Genomic DNA, 13,762 nt, shown 5'->3' on the forward strand with positions numbered 1-13,762 from the left:
GAGTTTTGGGGGGCATTGAATCAGGAGAATTTTGAGTGAGAGAGATGAGGGATGGTAGACGGTGAGGTGCTCAAATGAGGAGAAGCAACCAGAGGAATAAGGAGATAGACCGAGGGAAGCTTGGGAGATGAGAGCCATCCCATCACTGCGATGGTTAGGGCAGAGTGTGGGGGTATGATGGAAGGTGTAGCCAGGGAGAAGCTTCTCCTAGGGGGACAGAGTCACTGGGGGAGATCCAGATTTCTGTAAGCCCAAGAATATCCATGTACTCATCCAGGATAGGGTCATGGATTGTAGGGCTTTATTGGGAGGGAGTGGACATTTTGTAGGGAAATGAGAATGGGTTTAGATGCCTGTGGAGTTTGAGGAGGGGGAAGAGTTGGAGAGGGTACAGATGAGGGAGGGAAAAGGGATGTTTGTCTCTCGGAGGTGGTTGGTGCGGAAAGAGTGAACGATGGGACAGTTGGGATGGCTACTCTGGGACAACCAAGGCCGGAAGCCACGATGGGCCCAGCAGAGGATGCCCAGTCTGGAGCAGAGGAAGGTAATTGTGGGGTCCAGGAGAGAGAAGGTGGGTAGGGTGGTGGCGGAGAAGGACAGAGTGGGAATAGCAGTTAGAGGGGTTTAGGAGGAGGAGCATTTCCAGGGGGAGCGGGTAAGGTTGGGGCAGCAGCCAAAACGTGCACACAGAGACCGGGAGCGAGCGATCAATGGAACAGCCACCTCACTGAGCCAATCTGGAACCTTGGCTCTTGTTTGATCCTCAACTGTCCATTCTACCCCACATACGTGCCACATCCCATTCTGCTTTCACTCACTTCCGCAACATCATTAGGCTCTGTCACTGCCTCTGCCTTAAGGCTACCAAAACTCTCATTCATGTGTTCATCATATCTAGGCTCGACTACACTGACTTCCTGCTTGTTGGCCTTCCCAACTCTTCCCTCCACAAGCTGCAGATCATCCAGATCTCTGCAGCTTGTGTCCTCTTTCACACCAGGCTCCATAACCCTATCACCCCCACATTTGCCCAGCTCCAATGGCTAAAAATCCTCATCCTTGATTCGAAGCTGTCCACAAGTTTGCTCCTTCATACCTCTATAAACTGCTAACAACATATCAACCTGTCCACTCCCTTGGTTCAGCAAGCTCTGTCCTGCTCCACATGCCCCGCCCGGCTCACCTCTCCATCGGTGGTGGACCTTCAGCCTCTCTGCCCCCACACTTTGGAACTCCATTACACATCCCTGTGCCTCACTCTCTCTCTTTTCTCCTTCAAGGCCCATCGCAAGACTCCTCTTTGACTGAGCCTTCAGCCACCCTCCTACCCCTATCCTTCCCTCCACCCCTCCTGATCTCAATCCCTTGCTTGGGTCCAAATCCCTGACTTTCCAGCACCTTGGTACATCCTCCCGACGTGAAAGGCGAAATGTAAATGTAATTTGTTGTTTGACGAGTGAGTGTGAGTTATTAACTCAAAGGTGAGTTACAACTTTCGTTGGGCAGCACAACTTCTGGAGAAGAACAGGAACGTTCACATTGTTTAAGAATTCCATCAACCATACATATTGTTTTTGGAAACACTGAACCTGGAGGCACATGACTGTCAGTGAGCAGCACACAAGAGAGTGTCAGTGAGGAGCATACAAGAGAGTGTCAGTGAGGACCACACAAGAGATTGTCAGTGAGGAGAGCACAAAAGAGTGTCAGTGAGGAGCACAAGGGAGAATGTCAGTGAGGAGCACACAACAGAGTGTCAGTGAGGAGCACACAAGAGAATGTCAGTGAGGAGCACACAAAGTGTTGTGAAGAGTGTATGAGAGAGTGTCAGTGAGGAGCACACAAGAGAGTGTCAGTGAGGAGCGCACAAGAGTGTGTCAGTGAGGAGCGCACAAGAGAGTGTCAGTGAGGAGCGCACAACAGAGTGTCAGTGAGGAGCACACAAGAGAACGTCAGTGAGGAGCACACAAGAGAGGTCAGTGAGGAGCACACAAGAGTGTCAGTGAGGAGCGCACGTCAGTGAGGAGCACACAAGAGAGTGTTGTGCGGAGCGCACAACAGAGTGCAGTGAGGAGCACACAAGAGAATGTCAGTGAGGAGCACACAAGAGAGTGTCAGTGAGGAGCACACGAGAGAGTGTCAGTGAGGAGCGCACAAGAGAGTGTCAGTGAGGAGCACACAAGAGAGTGTCAGTGAGGAGCACACAAGAGAGTGTCAGTGAGGAGTACACAAGAGAGTGTCAGTGAGGAGCACACAAGAGAGTGTTGTGAAGAGTGCATGAGAGAATGTCAGTGAGGAGCACACAAGAGAGTGTCAGTGAGGAGCACACAAGAGAGTGTTGTGAGGAGCGCACAAGAGTGTCAGTGAGGAGCGCACAAGAGAGTGTCAGTGAGGAGCGCACAAGAGAGTGTCAGTGAGGAGCGCACAAGAGAGTGTCAGTGAGGAGCACACAAGAGAAAGTCAGTGAGGAGCACACAAGAGAGTGTCAGTGAGCAGGAGTACACGACACAGTGCCAGTGATGGGCACACAAGAGAGTGTCAGTGAGGAGCACACAAGATTGGTCAGCCACCTCACTGCAGCTTCAGTGTCAGCCTGTCTCAGCTGGCAGCCTTCTGGGCAGCGAAGCAGCGACAGATAGACACTGAGAACAATCTCCTCTCCACCATTCTCTGCTCAACCCTGACACTGCCCATGTCACCATCACTCATTCGACCCTAAAGGGGTATTTTGCTATCTTGAATACACCCTGTCAGCATCTTCCACACTGGCTCCCAACTCTGCTCATTTCTGTCTTTAACAGAGTCCACACTGCTAGGTCAGCATTAGAGACAGAGTAAAGCTTCCTCTACACTGTTTGTCCACATTCCCAGGTCAGGTTTAGAGACAGAGTAAAGCTTGTTGCTCTTCACCGCTCTCTCTCTCTCTGTCTCTCTTCAGAGGAGAGGAATGTGGGAATGTGACTCGCCGGTTGATGTGACTGTCAAACACAATACCAAGAGAAGAAATCCGCTGTTCATGGTGGGTTTGTGGTTTGTATGGCCACCGATTGTGTGAAGACAGAGAGTGTGACATAGGATTTAAGTGTCTGCCAGGCTTCTCCTCCCACAGATTTTGTCACCTCTCCTGGCTCAGCGTTTACTAGTAACCAGTCTCCAGTGACTCCTCCCCTGCCCCACGCCTTCCTCCCTCCCTGCTGAGCTGGGAGCTAGTGATAGGAACACTCTGTGTCCATGCCACTCAGCCCTCAGCTCCAATGACTTGTCTTCTGATCTCTGAAAGGTGTTTGAAGCTTCTCTTTAGCGCCCAGTGGCATCAGGGCCAATTAAGAGAATTGTTCAAAATGGAACTTAGTGTTCTGATCATTGGGTGTCTGACACATGCAGAAACCAATCGCCATGATCAGCCAGTATCTGACACACGCAGAAACCCATCACCTTGCTTAAAGGTCTTCAAATCAACAATCACTACAAAATATACCATCACGTCACTTTACAGTATATTCTGTGAAATGCTTTGAGACGTCTCAAAGACATGATAAGGCGCGATATCAAATGCAAGGATTATTATTATTACATTTGTATAGCTCCTTTCATGTCGAGGAAGTCCCAAGGCACTGGGCAGTTAGGGATTTGGCCCGAGCTGGGGATTGGTATCTGGAAAGAAGGATGTAGATCTAGGAGGGTGACCAAAGGGTCGATGAGGAGGGTCTTGAGGCAGGACTTGAAATAGGCGAGGGATCAAGGTCATGGGACTGTGGGATGGAGTTCCAGAAAGTGGGGCAACAAGGCTGAAGATGGTGGGGTGGACAGGGAGGGGAACATGGAGAAGACTGGAACTGGCTGAATGAAGGGAGTAGGTCATATAGATAAGTAGGTGCAAGGTCGTTGTAGGGCTTTCAAGGCAAATCAGGCTGAGAGTCCCACAGACGCCTGTCACCTACAAACAAAAATCTCCCTGTGCCTGCTTACTCTCTCCCTGGAGGGACACATCCTACTACCTAAATCCGAAAAGTATTTTGTGCAATTTTGCACGAGCCAAAGCTTGGAGATCCCAGAGTGTGTTTGGCCTTGGGACACAAGAACATAAGAAATACTAGACGAAAAAAGACCAAGGTCCATCCAGTTCGCCTTCCACCTTCCTGGTGTTCGCATGCATATATGTCCAAAACTACCTATGTACTATATCCCATAGTGTTATTTCCTACTTTGTATAGCGCCTTTCATGTCCAACTGACATGAAAGGCGCTATACAAATTAATTTGTTGTTGTTGGGGAAACTCCTGGAGTCTAACCAGCTATAATTGCATAGCTTGCATTGAGAGCACTGATGATAGCTAACTTTCTTCAGTTGAACGTCAACGAGACCGAGGCTCTCCTGATTGGCTTCCGTCAGCAACTCATCAGCTCAGTTGCTGAAAGTATCACCATCCATGGTTGCACACTCCATCTTGCTAAGCCAGTCTGGAACCTTGGGGTCTTGTTTGACCCTCAACTATCCTTTCTACACCACATCTGTACCATGACTTGCTCTGCCATCCCCCAACTCCGCAACGTCGACCAGCTCTGCCACTGCCTCACACCACAGGCCGCTGAAACCCTTATATACGCCTTCATTACATCGAAGCTCAACTATGCAAACTTATTGCCTGGCGGCCTCCCGAAATCCTCCCTCTGTTGGCTGCAGATCATCCAGAACTCTGCAGCCCATGTCCTCTCCCACACCAGGCTCCGTGACCCTATCACCCCCATCCTCGCCCGACTCCACTGGCTTCTCATCACACAGAGGATAAAGTTCAAGTTCCTGGTCCTCACCTTCAAAGCCCTCCATGGTGTTTCTCCCCCCCCCACCTCTGCGACCTCCTAACCCCCGACCATCCTGCTCGCTCCCTCTGCTCAGCGGGCTCTGGCCTGCTTCATGTCCCCTGCATCGCTCGGCCCTCTATTGGTGGGTGGCCCTTCTGCCACTCTGCCCCACCCTCTGGAACGCCATCCCTCAGTCCCTCAGCCTCGCCCCCTCCCTTGTCACCTTCAAGACCCATCTCAAGAGCCTCCTCTTCGACTGTGCTTTTGACTTCACTGCATCCCCCCGTGACCTCCACCCTCCCCAAACCTGATCCCCAGCTCGGGTCCATAACTCTGTCTGTCTAGCATCTTGGGACGTCTTCCCAATGTGAAAGGCGCTTTACAAATGTAATTTTGTTGTTGTTGTTGTCCGGCAAGTTTCCCGCTGCTTGTCCAACTAGGGCCACCCTACCTGTTCGGGCCTTGGCTTGCAGGGTTAACAGGGCTGAGTGGGAAGAGTCCCTGTCCCCAGTGACTGGTCTGCATCTCCAGTCCTGCCATTGAGCTGTGCTGTCATCAGCAGTGCCCTGGAGTACCGTGGACCTGCCTGGCTCAGGAACTGGACTACAGACCACTGCCACAGAGGGTTGGATCAATTCTGACATTCCATTGGCAAACATGTCACCTTTGAGCCAGTTCAGCCTCTAGACCCCTTTGACAGCCCCCCCACACCCAACCAGGAGGATAATAACACCAACAACTTGCATTTATATGGAAGCTGCACGGTGCTGAGCACTGGGGAATCCTTACGGCCTTGGGCACCTCTAGCATTTGCTGAAACTTTGAATGTTCCAGTCTCCAATAAGGAGCAAGAGCAGTCAGAGAACCATTGTGTGAGGTTATCCAGAGAGGTGCCCAAGGCCTTAAGGAATCCCCGTCACTCAGCACCATCTGGCTTTGGAGGAAAGTACACTGATCCCCTGAAGAGCATCTTTACATAGAGAAGGATTAATATTATTATGACTCTGGACTTCAGGGATTGATGGCTCCGGTCTACGCTGAGCACCCTGGAGCAGGAGGGCTTCATACCGGGCTGGTCTATACGCCAAAGTCCGACATCACCCTGCATTATTGGCCCTTGTTGCGGTTTACACTGTTGTTCAGCGCTCAGATGCTGCCCCATCTGAAGAGTGCTATATAAATGCAAGTTGTTGTTGCTGTTGGATTAAGCTTTGAGATGTCTTCCTGACATGACACAAAATATAAATGTAAATTCTATTGAATTGTACAAGCAGCTGGGTCTGAGTAAGTCTGGCCATGGCTGTGAGCCCGGCTCAGTATCTTGCACTCTCACTTCAGAGTCAGGAGGCCATGGGTTCGAGCTCCCACCAGGGGCTTTGAGCTCACAGTCCAGGCTGACACTCCAGGGCAGTGCTCTGGCTCAAAGGTGACATGTTTGCCAATGGAATGTCAGAATTGATCCAACCCTCTGTGGTGGTGGTCTGTAGTCCAGTTTCTGAGCCAAGAGGGTCCACGGTACTCCAGGGCACTGCTGATGACAGCACAGCCTAGCCTGGCTCATCCGCATGATTTGGAGATGCAGAACAGTTACTGGGGCAGGGACGCTTGCCTCTCAGCCCTGTTAACCCTACAAGCCAAAGCCCGAACAGGTAGGATAAGCAGCGGGAAGCTTGCCAGATAGTGTTCTCAATGCCAAGCCATAGCTAGTAATAGCTGGTGAGACTCCAGCTGATCATGGTGATGTGTCAGACACCCAGTGACCAGAACACTAAGTTCCATTTTGAACGATTCTCTTAATCGGCCCAGACACCATCAGGCACTAAAGAGACGCTTGAAACATCTTCCAGAGGTCAGAAGTCAGCCATTGGAGCCAAGGGGCTGAGCGACAGGACTACAAACAGTGTTCCCATTGCTGGCTCCCATCCCAGCATGGAGAGTGGAGTGGGGCGGGTGGGGGGTGGGGGTGCGGGGAGTGGTGGTGGTCACTGGAGACTGGATACCAGCAAATGCTGAGCTGGGAGAAGTGACGGCATCATGATCACCCATGTGTCAGACTGGCTGATCACAGTGATGGGGCGCTATGTGTGTCAGACACCAGCTGATCACAGTATTGGGGTTCTATATGTGTCAGACACCGGCTGATCACAGTGATGAGTTTTTGCGTGTGTCAGACACCGTCTGATCATGATGATGGGTTTCTGCGTGTCAGACACAGGCTGATCATGGTGATGGGTTTCAGCATGTGTCAGACACCCAGTGACCAGAACATTAAGTTCCCTTCTGAACGATTCTCTTAACTGTCCCTGACACCCCCTGGAACTAAAAAGAAGCTTGAAACACCTTCCAAGAGGTCAGCAGTCAACCATTGGAGCCAAGAAGCTGAGACAGGATGCACTGTGTTCCCATGGCTGGCTCCCGGCCCAGTGTGGGGGTTCACTGGAGACTGGTTAAAACCAAATGCTGAGCCGGGAGGGATGACGTGTGTGCTCCTCACTGACACTCTCGTGTGCTTCTCACTGACACTCTCTAGTGTGCTCTTCACTGACACTTGTGTGCCTCTAATTTTTCCAACAACGACATGTATAGTGCCTGGAATTGTTAAACAATGTCAACACTCCGCTGCATCTAATGAAGAAAAGCTACACGACTCAGATTGTGACACATCTTTCAAGTAATAACTGAACCTGCCTGTCACACAACAACAAATTTCATTTACACAGCATGTTTCTCGTAGGAAGGATGTACAAAGGTGCTGGAAAGTCCAAGATTTGGACCCAAGAAAGGGATTGTGATCAGGAGGGTTGGAGGGAAGGATAGGGGTAGGTGGGTGGCTGAAGGCTCAGTCAAAGAAGAGTCTTGAGATGGCCTTGAGGGAGGCAAGGGAGCGAGCAAGGCAAAGAGACTGTGGGACTGAGTTCCAAAGTGTGGGGGCAGGGAGGCTGAAGGCCAGACTGCCGATGGAGGGGCCAGCCAGGCAGGGGACATGGAGCAGGGCAGAGCTTGCTGAATGGAGGGAGTGCACAGGTTGATATGTCGTTAGCAGGTCACACAGAAATGATGGAGCAAGGCCATGCACGGCTTTGAAGTCAACCATGAGGGTTTTTAGCCATTGGAGCTGGACAAAGGTGGGGGTGATATGTTCACAGAGCCTGGTGCAGAAGAGGGCACAAGCTGCAGAGTTCTGAATGATCTGCAGCTTGTGGAGGGAAGAGTTGGGAAGGCCAACAAGCAGGGAATCGGTGTAGCCGAGTCTGGAGGTGAATGAAGGTATTGTCAGCCTGAGGGAAGAGGCAGTGGCAGAGCTGAATGATGTTGTAGAGGTGGGGTAAGACAGAACAGGACATAGCACGGATGTGGGCTAGAATGGACAGTTGAGGGTCAAACAAGATGCCAAGGTTCCGGACTGGCTCAGTGAGGTGGAGTGTGCATCCATGGATGTTGATGATACCAGTGCTTGAAGTGTGGAGGCGCTGACGGAAACCAATCAGAAGGGCCTCGGTCTTGTTGACGTTCAACTATAGAAATTTAGCTCTCATCCAGGACATGATGCATGACAGATTTTGACAGTCGCAAGACAGCGAACGGAACCATCTCGAGAAACTCATGTAAACCAAGTGGGAGTCACGAGCAGTGAGGGACGAAGATTTTGCTTGACAAAAGATGGGCGAGGGAGGCTGCATACGGGCACCAGTGGAGCGAGTAAAAGTCTTAGCCTGTACGTGTGCCAAGGCCACAGGTGGGTGAATGTGCGGGTGTGATCGGCAGCTAGAAGAAATCTCAGCTGCTTCAGGCACGGGGACACCATTTCAAAATCCCCGGCCTGAATACCGGATGAATCTCGCTGCTGGGCATCACTTCCGGCCCCATTTTGAAACCTATCTGGGACGGGTAAAGTCACTTCATGGCCCAGTTTCAAATCTGCCACGGTAGGATAAGTACACTCAATTATCCTTCTGCTACCTTGTCCTCCCTTCCCTCCCGGTCTCTGGCACCTAAGCCATGACCGCCATCCCACCTCTCCCCCTCCCCCAATCTCACGCTGTCTCCTGTAGCCCGTGGGCTGATATTGTTCCACTGATCGCTCGCTCCTAGTCTCTGTGTGTGCATTTTGGCTGCCCCCCCCAACCTGAGCCATTCTCCCTGGAAATGGTCCTCCTCCTAGACCCCTCTATCTGTTACTGTCACTCTGTCCTTCTCTCCCACCACCCTCTCTGCCTTCTCTCTCTCCTGGACCCCATATTACCTCCTCATGCTCCAGACTGGGTTTCCTCCACTGGGCTCATTGTAGCTCTTGGCATTGGTTGTCCCAAAACAGCCTCCCCACTGTCCCATTGCTTACTCCCTCCGCACTAACCGCCTCCGAAAGACAAACACCCCTTTCCCCTCCCTCATCCATACCCTCTCCAACTCTCCCCCCTCCTCAAACTCCACAGGCATCTTTCCCCCATGACCCCAAATCCTCTCTATAACACCCTCTCTTCCCTCTAAACCCCCCCAACCCATCCACCAGCAAACCAATCGCATTTCCCTACAAAATGTCCACTCTCTCTCCAATAAAGCCCACACTATCCATGACCTCATCCTGGATGAGCACATGGATATTCTTGGGCTTACAGAATCCTGTCTCTTCCCCAGTGCCTCCATCTCCCTAGTCGAAACCTTCCCTCCTGACTGTACCATCCACCACACACCCCCAAACCCCCACCCAAATCAACGCAACGGCGAGGTAGCCCTCATCTCCCAAGCTTCCCTCAGTCTATCCCTTATTCCTCTGGCTGCTTCTCCTCATTTGAGCACCTTACCATCTACCATCTCCCTCCCTCTCTCTCACTCAAAATTCTCCTGATTTACCACCACCCAAAACCCCCTGGCTCCTTCCTCTCCAATATCTCTGCTCTCCTCTCCTCCCTGTCCCTCTGCTCAGAACACCTGCTCATAATGGGCGACTTCAACCTACACCTAAACCCCCATTGCACCACATCCTCAGATTTCACTGCACTCCTCTCCTCTCTAAACCTCACCGCCAGATCAACTCACCAATGCACAACTGTGGCCACCCCCTCGACCTCGTCATCGCACATGGCCTTGACATTTCTGAGCTGTGCATCACAGATAAAACCATCTCGGACCACTTCCTCATCTCCTTCGCCTCTCGCGTCTCTCTCTCCTCCATCAAGCACTCAACCATACTTTTCTGCCCGTGGAAAAGGCAACCACCCCCGAGACCCTCACAAAAGCCCTCCCATCCTCCTATCCCTCTGGCCTTCCACCCGCAGCAACCCTGAAGCAGCTGTCAAACTGCCCCATGATCGCCTCTCCTCCACCTTCAACTCCCTTGTACCCTTGAAATCCAGGACCATCTCCAAACCCACCCGCTCCCCTTGGTAGAACAGCCATCTCCGCTCCCTAAAACCCCAAACCTGGCTGCTTGAGCGGAGGTGGCAGAAAACCAGCGACATGGTTCATCACCAGCTGTGGCATGAGCAACTTCACACCTACCGCTGTTCTCTGTCACAAGCAAAAACTGCGCACTGTTCCAACATCATACTGGAAGCCAACAGTAACTCCAAAATCCTATTCTCCACCACCCACTACCTCCTCCATGTGCCCTCTTAAGCATTACATCTAATGCCAAGTGCGAAGAGGTCATGGACTTCCATACCTCTAAAATTGACAACATCCAGGTGGCAGCTTCAGCCTTCTGCCCCGTATCGCCTACCACCATCCCCATTCTATCTCCCTCACCCATCCTGCACTCAGCTCCTACCACAGCCCCCATCCTACATTCACTTGGCCTCATCTTTCCTCCCTCCCTCTCATCCAACGTCACTACAATGAAGCCCACAGCCTGCCCCCTCAACCTCCTCCCCACCCAACTGTGATCACCAAGTTCCCCCTTCTCTGCCCACTGCTGGCAGAACACTATTAACCAGTCTCCCTCCTCAGGATCAGCCCAACTCCCCCTCAAAACCGCAGTTTTCACCCCCCTCCTTAAAAACCCTAAACTCGATCCCTCTGGAACACGTTGTTGCCAACCAGCTATGCACACACCTCTCCCTCCATACCCCTGGTCAACACCGCTTTCTTCCACCTCTGACACATTGCCCATCTTCAACATTACCTAACACCAAAAGCTTCCAAAACCCTTGTCCATGCCTTTGTCACCAATTAGCTCCATGTCCCCCACCAGGCTCGCCCTTCCATTGGCGGTCAGGCCTTCAGCCTCTCTGACCCCACACTTTGGAACTCCATCCCAGTCCCTTTGCCTCACTCCCTCCGTCTCCTCCTTCAAAGCCCATCTCAAGACACTCCTTGACTGAGCTTTCAGCCATCCTCCTACACCTAACCTTCCCTCCAACCCTGCTGATCCCAATCAGTTGCTTGGGTCCAAATGCCTGACTTTCCAGCTCCTTGGTATATCCTCCCGATGTGAAAGGTGCTGTGTAAATGTAATTCGTTGTAGTGTGATGGGTGAGTGTGAGTTATTACCTCAAAGGTGTGTCACAATCTGAGTTGTGCACCTCTTCTCCATGAAAAGCACAGGAGGCTTCACAGTGTTTAACAATTCCAGGAACAAGACATGTCGTTGTTGGAAAAATTGAACTTAGAGGCACTCGAGTGTCAGTGAGCAGCACTTGAGACAGTATTAGTGAGGAGCATACGAGTAAGTCTCAATGAGAAGCAAACGAGAGAGCCTCAGTGAGAAGCACACGAGAATACTCAGTCACCTCACGACAGTTTCGGTATAAGCCTGACTCTGGCGGCAACCCTGTAGACAGTGATGCAATGACAGACAGACACTGAGAACAATCTCTCTCCACCATTCTCTGCTCAACCCTGACACCGCCCACCCCACAATCAACCATTCACACACAAAACTGGAAGCCGTGGGACTACATGACTGAATCCTGGATTTTATCTGGAATGTGTATTCTAGCTCCAAACTCCGTAGAAGGGTTGACAGTGGACTCATCCCTCTGGAAAGGGGGGTAAGGTAAGGCTGCCCATTGTCACCCACCCTATTCCATGTGTTCATCAACAACGTGTTGGATGGCATCGAGGGCGAAGGACTTGGTGTATCTGTTCCAGGCCTCTCTGTACAGGATTGCAGCACTTCTGTTTGTGGGTGACAAATGTGCTGCTCACGGCCTCACCTGGGGGCCTTCTCTCTCTGTGTGCCAGGCCACAGACTTTCGTGCCTCTGTGCCCACAGCTGTGGGCAGAGCAACTGTCGATGCGAGTGCACAGCGCAGGCGGGAAATGGGCTTCACTCCCAGTGAATGACCATGTCCCTGAGCTATGAGGTTGTCTGTGTGTCTCTCCTCTGTATGTGTGTGTGTGTGTCTCTCTAACTGTGTGTGACTCTCTCTACATCTATGTGTGTGTCTCTCTCTCTCTCTCTATCTGTGTGTGTCTATCTCTCTGTATGTGTGTGTCTATCTCTCCGAGCTCCAGTGGGGAGCGAGCACCAGCATAGACACAATGTGGGGAGAGCAGGGAATGGGATAACAGTACAGAGCACACACCCCCACCCGCGGGGACTGAAGTGAAGCTTGAAACATCTTTCAGAGGTCAGATGTCAGCTATTGAAGCTAGAGACAGACAGTGTGTTCCCATCGCTGGCTCCCAGCCCAACACGAAGAGTGGGGGAGGCACAGGAGACTGGTTACCAGCAAACGCTGAGGGGGGCGAGGTGACAGGATCAGCTGGGGGGAGGAGACGAACACACTTATCTCCTGTGTGGCACTCTCTGTCTTCACACACCTGGTGGCCACTCAGCACAAACCCACCATGAACTGCGGCAGATTGCTTCTGCTGATCCTGTGCTTCACAATCACTGCAACCAGTGAATTGCACTACCACATTCCTTCCCACTGAAAAGAGAGAGGGAGAGAGCCCATGAGGAGCAACAAGGTTTACTCTGTCTCTAACCCTGACCTGGGAGTGTAGACGGACAGTTTAGATGGAGCCTTACTGTACCTCTAACCCTGACCTGAGAATGTGAATGGACATTGTAGAGGGAACATTAAAGACAGAAATGAGCAGAGTTGGTGCCTGGGAGCCAGTATATGGAAGGTGCCGACAGGGTGACGTCGAGACTGCAAAGCACTCTTTAAGGGGGGAGTGGATGCCGGGGGTAATGGGGGCAATGTCAGGATTGAGCAGAGAATGGTGGAGAAGAGGATGTCTGTTGCTTTGATTAGAGTAGAGAGCTCCAGTGGGGAGTGAACACCAGCACAGACATGACAGGGAGAGAGCAGGGAATGGGATTAGAGTAGAGAGCTCCAGTGTGGTGGGAATGTGTCATCTCAGGACGGAGTGGAGTTGGGGAGAGAGTGGGGTTGGGTGGAGAGTAGGCTTTGGGAGAGATTGGGGTTGGATAATATCTCACATGTGGAATACCTGAGCATAAATTCGAGCTGAATGAACAGATTGTGTGCTGGAACTTTCTAGAATTACATTCACTAATTCCATTCTTTCTACCTCGTTCTGTCCTCTCTCTTTTATCTCAATCTCTTTTGCTCTCTCCTATGTGGCTCATTCTCTTGTTCTCTCCTTCTGTAACTCATTCATTCTCTCTCGCTCTCTCTCTCTCTCTCTCCTCACTCTCAGGTGTTGTATTCTCATTCTTCTCAACAAGAGAAAGAGGGACACAGATGGTTGGCACCAGGGGCAGTAGCAGGTGGAGGTGCCATTCAGAGTAACAGGTGGGGCCTCAGCCCATGTTGCGGAGAATTTCCCCGAGGCCAGCATGGCCCAGCCCTCACACTGCTTGTCAATCTCTTGGCCTGTGCCCTCGGCCCAGTATGAACTCAAGGTGCCCGGGGCTGTTAAACTGGGGAACTGTTGCCCATGAGCGAGATATTCCCATCCCTTTTCAAACAGCGCCACGGAATTCTCAATAAACTCTTGTCCACAATTTACAGGTAACAGCATGAGAGCGAAGCGCTCCAGTGGG

The sequence above is a fragment of the Callorhinchus milii genome, unplaced genomic scaffold (assembly GCF_018977255.1).
Source record: "Callorhinchus milii isolate IMCB2004 unplaced genomic scaffold, IMCB_Cmil_1.0 Scaffold4, whole genome shotgun sequence".
Classification (NCBI taxonomy): domain Eukaryota; kingdom Metazoa; phylum Chordata; class Chondrichthyes; order Chimaeriformes; family Callorhinchidae; genus Callorhinchus; species Callorhinchus milii.